A 7,648-nucleotide genomic window follows, 5' to 3' on the forward strand; every position below is an offset into this window, starting at 1 on the left:
TGACCGTTTCCCCGCTTCCTGATGTGGGTGTTGCCAAACCTGACTCCTCTCCTCCCTCTGGTGGTGAGGACACTGGTCCCGACTCCTGGGACTCCCCCTCCCCACTGCGCTCTGGTGGAGACGCTGGTCCTGATCTCCAGCTGCTGCTCAGGGACTCCCCGCTGGCCCCTTCCTCCTGGGGCTTCCCCCCTGGAGCCCCCTTCGCTCTGGCCACCGGCGCTCCCTTCTGTGAGTCCTCCGATTCGCTAGAGAGGCTTGTGGAATAACTCTGGCCACTGTCACTGCCTGCACCCCCCTCGTACTCCTCCTCCTCACTCTCCATTTGCTCCCCCTCCTGTGTCTCTCCTTCTGAACCCCTGACATCCATCCCCCCCTCGAAGCCCCCCCTTCCCCCCTCCCCCTCTTCAGGTGTTGGTTCCGGGTGCTCTAGAGTTGTCGGGGTGAGTTCAGGATACAGTTCGTCCCCCGAGGCGTGCAGCCATCGTGAGAAGTCCGGAAAGTCCTCCATGGGCTCGTCGACTGCGATTCCCTCCGCTTCCATCTCCTGGGCGGTGTGTTCGAAATCTGAGGCCGCCCCCAAATCACTCACAACCCCTTCTCCCCCTGTCACCTGAGGTGCCGCCACTTCGCAGGGTCCCTCCGGCACGTCTCTGCGCCATCCCACTTCGGGTTGGTCCTCCCACCAATAAGATCCCCCCGAGGTGAGAGCGATCCCTCTGGGGAGCTGCCTCCCGGAGCCGAGTCCTCCGCTGACGAGAAACCCCGGAAAGTGCTGGCCGAGAGTGTGGGTGTGAACAGACAATCATCGAAAAAGCCCGCCGGCATAGGCTTGTGCGGGAAAAGTGTATGGAATTCTTCCCTGAGCAACTGCTCCTCCAATGCGTAATCCGGCACCCACCTGTTGGCGCTGGCCGGGGTGTCCTCTGTGGCGAGAAGATATTCAATCCCGTCCTCCCCCCACCTTGAGTCTAAAATCTCAGTGGCTTCATTGAGTGGCCCCCTCCTCGGCGACCCCCCCTTTTTGGGCGCTTCCCTGAGCGGGTCTGGCGCTGTCCCTGGTGCCTGAAACCTGTGGGGCTCTTTGTAGGGTGTGAGCACCGATCTATGAAAGACCGGATGCATTCTGGACCCCTCCGGGAGTGTTAAACGGAAGGCCACTGGGTTGATCTGCGCCTCTACTTGGTAAGGCCCTAACTGCTTGTGCCCGAGCTTCTTCTTGGCCAACGATCTGGCCGGAACTGCCTGGGCTGCTAACCAGACCCAGTCTCCTACCCGGATATCTTCCCCAACCCTCCTGTGTCGGTCTGCCTGCACTTTGTAAGCCTGTTTCGCCATCTCTAACTGCCTCCTGAGCTGCTCGTGGATCTCCTGCAACTCCGCTGCCACTGCCTCTGCTCCCTGCGGCTCCCCTCCCTCACTTTCTCCAACCCCGGGAATGTTCTGGGATGCCGCCCATTGTTGGCGAAAAACGGTGTCACCCCCGTGGACACGTGTTTCGTGTTGTTGTAGGCAAACTCGGCTAGCGGTAGGTAGTCCACCCAGGTCGAGGGCTGCTGGTTCACGTAGCATCTCAGGTACTGCTGCATGATGGCGTTGACTCTCTCCGCCTGTCCGTTAGTCTGCGGGTGTCGCGCCGACGCCAGGCTGACCTTGACGTTCAGGAAACCCATCAGCTTTTGCCAGAAGTTGGATATGAACTGGCGCCCCCTGTCGGACAGGATGGACCGTGGTAGGCCGTGCACCTTGAACACGTGGTCTATAAACAGCTTGGCGGTCTGCTCGGCTGTGGCCACCTTCGCGCAAGGAATGAAGTGGGCCATCTTGGTGAACAAGTCTACTACCACGAGTACTGCCGTCTTGCCTCTCGAGCTGGGCACATCCGTGACAAAGTCCAGGGCCACCCTCTCCCACGGCTCGAACGGTGTCTGTAGCGGTTCCAAGAGGCCCGCCGGCGGCTGGTGTACTGGTTTGGCCCTTTGGCAGGTGTCGCACCTCCTGATGTATTCCGCGACATCCCCCCTCATCTTGGGCCACCAAAAGTCTCTGGCTACCAGGTCCACCGTCTTCTCCTTGCCGAAGTGTCCCGCGCTGGGCGCGTCGTGCAGCTGTTGCAGGACCCTCGCGCGGAGGTTGTCTCCCGGCACGTAGAGGGCTCCTTTGCGGATGAGCAGGCCGTCGCATATTTGGAAGTCGTCGTCCCTCGCCGTTCCGCTACGCACCTCCTCCATCTTGGCTCGCTCGAAGGAGTCCGTCTGCAGCGCGCGACGCACCGCGTCCAGGTCCACCGTGGCTGACGCGCATGCCCACGCCTTGGGTGCGAAAATATGCTTGGCCGCTGCCGGCGCCTCTTCTTCGAGATACTGCGGTATCCTGGACAGCGCGTCCGCCATGATGTTGTTGTTTCCAGGGATGTATTCTATTCTGAAGTCGAAATCTGCAAAGAACTCCGCCCAGCGGATGTGTCTCTGGTTCAGGAACCTTGCCGTGCGCCAGTACTCCAAGTTCTTATGGTCTGTACGGACCTGTACCGTGTGTTTGGCCCCGACGAGGAAATGCCGCCACGCCTTGAAGGCTGCATGTATGGCCAGTAACTCCCTGTCCCAGATGGTGTAGTTCTGCTCCGACTTGCTGAGTTTCCTGGAGTAGAAAGCGCACGGCCTCCAGTCCCCCTGGTGGGTTTGCTGCAACAGGACGGCCCCCACGGCCCTGTCTGACGCGTCCGTCTCCACTCTCATGGGCCTGCTGGGGTTCACGTGTAGCAGGTGTTCCTCGGACGCGAAGAGGTGCTTGAGCTTCTGAAAGGACTGCTCTGCCTGCTCCGTCCAGATGAACTTCTTCTTCTTGGAACTGAGGGTGTCAGTGATGGCCGCTGTCTGCATGGCGAAACCCTTGATGAACTTGCGATAAGGTCCACCGTCTTCTCCTTGCCGAAGTGTCCCGCGCTGGGCGCGTCGTGCAGCTGTTGCAGGACCCTCGCGCGGAGGTTGTCTCCCGGCACGTAGAGGGCTCCTTTGCGGATGAGCAGGCCGTCGCGTATTTGGAAGTCGTCGTCCCTCGCCGTTCCGCTACGCACCTCCTCCATCTTGGCTCGCGCGAAGGAGTCCGTCTGCAGCACGCGACGCACCGCGTCCAGGTCCACCGTGGCTGACGCGCATGCCCACGCCTTGGGTGCGAAAATATGCTTGGCCGCCGCCGGCGCCTCTTCTTCGAGATACTGCGGTTTCCTGGACAGCGCGTCCGCCATGATGTTGTTGTTTCCAGGGATGTATTCTATTCTGAAGTCGAAATCTGCAAAGAACTCCGCCCAGCGGATGTGTCTCTGGTTCAAAAACCTTGCCGTGGCTTGCTAACCCTGGTGGCTCTCCATATAAAATGCGAAAACATTCTCTCTGCTATTGCAAATTGCAAACCTTTAGCAACAAAGATAGAGATGGAGAGCCTGGTCATGTTACTGGTCAATGTGTATATTTCTCCCTCCTCTACTGCCACAGCCAAGAACCATCAATGGGATCTCCTTGCACATGTGCTCGAGAATCTGGACACCATTTGCCCCAATTTAACTATTGTCCTGACGGGATTTTAATGCCTGCTTAGGCCAAGGGCAGGAAGTATATACAAAAGCTTGGGAGATCTTTGACTCTACTGCTCTTCCGCTTATGGGAACGAGAATCACGGGACTTAGAAATCAACCTGGCTGGCTTACGGCTCACCAAGCTGACTACCACCAGGGCCTTGTTGTGGCTTAATGGGCTGCCAGACTGGGAAGGCTCTGGGAATTTTACCTTTCTCTCCCCACAAGGAAATAGTGGGGCAGACTATATTCTGGTTCCCACTAAATTGTTGCCCTTCGGGGTGATCCTATGCTTAGTGAGCATCTCCCCTGTCAGGGAACTGCCATAGGAGAGTCAGGTGGTGTAAGGGCTCAAGGAGGCTAGGAGACCCTCGGATGCTGAGGAAGGAACCAGCAGGGGGAGAGGGAGAGTTCCTGCAGAAACTCAGTCGGAGGAATGGCTCCAAGATACTTCCAGTGAGCACAGCGGGGAGGTCTCAGGACCTCCGCTGGGGACGCCTACTCCGCGCAGGAAACTGCCACGCAGAGAATCCAGAAGGAGAGTTTCTGTTAAGGAACTCTTATGTTGGCGTAAATTCCAGAAGCGCCCACTGACGGATTCTGCCAGCGATTGAGGTAGCCATGCACCCATGGCTCCGCGGACAGGGAGAGTTTAGAAACTGATTGCAGAGCCTTGAGGCTTTAAACGCTTACGCACAAGTAGCCCCCCTAATCCCATAACATCCCCCTTCAATGTAAATTTGTCTTTCCATTGAGAGTCTTTCCATTAACGAGCATACACTATCGTCTTTCCAAACCTTGGTGTATTCTGATTGTGTGACTCACTTGATATTGGTAGGGAGTGGTGAACTTCCTCCAGTAGCTAGAGTCACTTGGTTTGAGGAGCTTATGGACATCCTAATAACGAATTGCCCCATTCACACTCGCACAGGCCACCTAAGGGTTTGGCGAGTGGACTGATATCAAAGGCATTAAAGTAGAGGTTAGGAGAATCTACAGAGAGTCTAGAGAGGCGGGCAGCTCCCAATTGCGTGATACATACTTCGTTACAACCAGGCAACTTAGGGAGTCTATCCAGATTAGCCAGGAAAGATACGTACAACCAGGCTTGCTGGGATTCACTGCTTTCTGCCATCCTTACCAATGATCATAATACACTTTGGAAGGTTGTTGCAGACCCCCCACAGACTCAAGAGCACCCACTGACATTGATTCTATCTATGCTATGGGTAGAGCATTTTAAGGCAATCTTCTACGATGATTGTATCCCACCAGACAGCCAAGATCCCGCCCCTTCTTAGACCCTGGTAAAGTGGCCCCCTGTCTCCATTACTGAAGTCGAAAAAGTAATTTCTCAGATGAAACTAGGCAAACCCGCAGGCCCTGATACCATCCCTTCTGAACTAATTAAAGCTAAGCCGGACTGGTGGGCTCTGATTCTAGCGGAACTCTTCACAATGGTATATAGGACTGGAATTATGCCTAATTCTATGCAGAAATCCATAATCATCACAATCTTTAATAAGGGAAACAAGAAGTTACCGTCCAACTATTGACCAATAAGTCTATTGTCAAATATTGGGAAATTGTATGCCAAACATCTATTATCCAAATTAACTACAGTGGTACCTAGGGTTAAGTACTTAATTCATTCTGGAAGTCCGTTCTTAATCTGAAAGTGTTCTTAACCTGAAGCACCACTTTAGGTAATGGGACCTCCTGCTGCCGCCGCGCCACTGGAGCACGATTTCTGTTCTCATCCTGAAGCAAAGTTCTTAACCCGAGGTACTATTTCTGGGTTAGCGGAGTCTGTAACCTGAAACGTATGTAACCCGAGGTACCACTGTACGTGGCTTGATGTGAGCATCATAGGCCCAGAACAGGCAGGGTTTAGGCCAGGGAAATCCACTCTACGTAACTGTATAGTGTTATCCCATTTAGCCGCCAAGTACATGTGGCACAATAAATAAGGCCTATAAGTGGCCTTTTTTTATTTTATGGATGCTTTTGACTCAGTCGGCAGGGGGCTGTTATGGTCCAAACTGGAGTCATTGGGCTTAGATCCTAGGTTACTTTACCTGATTGAAAAGCTTTACTCAAATAATACCTGTCATTTAAAAATAACCCCAGGGGATGAGGTGTCAGAGCCTGTTATAAAACGAGGTGTGAAACAGGGCTCCTTTCTTGCTCCCTCTCTTTTTAATCTCTTCTTAAATGACCTCGCCTCCTTACTAAAACTGGTGGATGCTCACAGCCGCAAACTAAATCACATCCCTTCTGCCCTCAAGGTTTTTAATGCTAAAGTTGGAGCCCAACTTCTCTATGGAATTTCACTCTGGATGTCAGGGTTTACCCAGTCAGTGGAACGAGTGCAGGCAGCCTTTCTATTGAAGATTTTCCCTGTCCCACGCTGTGTACCTTACTCAGCCTTGTGTCTAGAGGGAGGCCAACATAAGCTTGAGACAGTTGCCTGGACGAGTTTTCTTTTATGCTGGCAAAACATTTGTTTTTCAGCAGACAAAGATAATTTGTTTAGCAAAGTGTTGTCAGACCCCTTCCCTTTCCCAAGGCTACCACTGTTTTGCACAAAGTTGGGGCAACTTGGGCTTTCATAGGATCTCTTGGGTGCTGGGGCGTTTCCAATCGCCAAGGCCATGTTAAAAGGTAAAGAAAGTGAGCAGTTGGGTCCCACAAGGATCAGAACCTCTATTATTTCATTTATTCATTTTGTGATGTGGAATTAGTGCTAGAGACTATTGAAAAAGGAACTAAAAATGAAATGGTCAGTATTGTAATGTCCCTGTACAGTTCTATAGTGTGGTCCCATTTGGAATACTGTGTACAGTTTTGGGTGCAATATCTCTAAAACGAATATGGCTGGAAAAAGTGCCGAAGAGGGTGTTCTTGCTCTGTGTGGGATGGTCATTCTCTTCCATGGAGTGTGTGGCTTGGGGGGGGATGCACAGTGCTGGGGATGGCAGACACATTCCTTGCCAGTCTGATCAGCCAGATCAATCCTGGTGATCAACAGGGTGATAGATGTGGCAACCAGATTGCTCTTACATCCAGAATTGGGCAACCAAATGATTAAGGGGGTACAGTGCTTTTCCTTTGAGAAAAGGCTGAAGAGTTTGGAAATGTTCGGTCTATAAAAGGTCTATAAGAGGTTAGCAGTCATGATAGAGGTTAGAAGATCAAAGAAGATAAAGTGGTTAGAGAGAACTTTTCATCACTCTCTCAAAATACTGACCTCACCCTGTGAAAGGAAGAACCACTTTATTCCATGAGAGATTAAACTGTGGAATTAACTGCATGAAGATTTGGTGATGGCCACAGGGAAAAAAATAAAATATTATTGGGAGAAAAATTATGGTCCACTGGTCTTATGTAACCATTTAAAATTAACTTTGGGAGATTATTCCAACAAAAGAGACCATACCAATATATAGAGCTTCCTTAGTGACATTTCTGAGCAATTGCACAGAAAGATAGAGACAGAGACACTGCATTAAAGGTGATCATTTAACATGTTCCTGTTTAATTTTATGTACATGTGTGCCAAGAGAAAGGCGAAATGGGCAGAACTAGCAGGATACACACAGGTGAAGGGAGAACAGAGAAAATAAGAGCTTGGGATCGATATTAAAAAACTATAATTTAAACATTTACTTAACAGTCACAAAAATCAAATATGCACAACTTTCTTTTGCAGAGGTCATCATGCAATTAACTATCAGCTTCATGCAGCCTTCTCCTCTGTCTGTCCACATGCTCATCATATGGAGACCTGAAAGCATAATGCAGAGAATTATATGCTGAACTTACATTCTTCATTCCTCCTATCATTACAATTTTTCCTAAACATTTGTCTTATCTTTTAGGAAGATATTTCAGGCTTTAGGTGCCATCATAACACTAATGTTTCAAAAAGGACAACAACAGGGCATTTCTGACAACAGGAAAAGGCACTTCAGGTGTGGTGTGGTGGTTATGAGCGGTGGACTCAGTGGCGAAGCTGCAAGCTCTGGCACTGTGGGCGGAGAGCAGATGGGGGTGTGGCTTGCACGCATCACAGGA

The sequence above is a fragment of the Podarcis gaigeae genome (genome assembly GCF_964106915.1).
Source record: "Podarcis gaigeae genome assembly, chromosome: 16".
Taxonomy (NCBI): Eukaryota; Metazoa; Chordata; class Lepidosauria; order Squamata; family Lacertidae; genus Podarcis; species Podarcis gaigeae.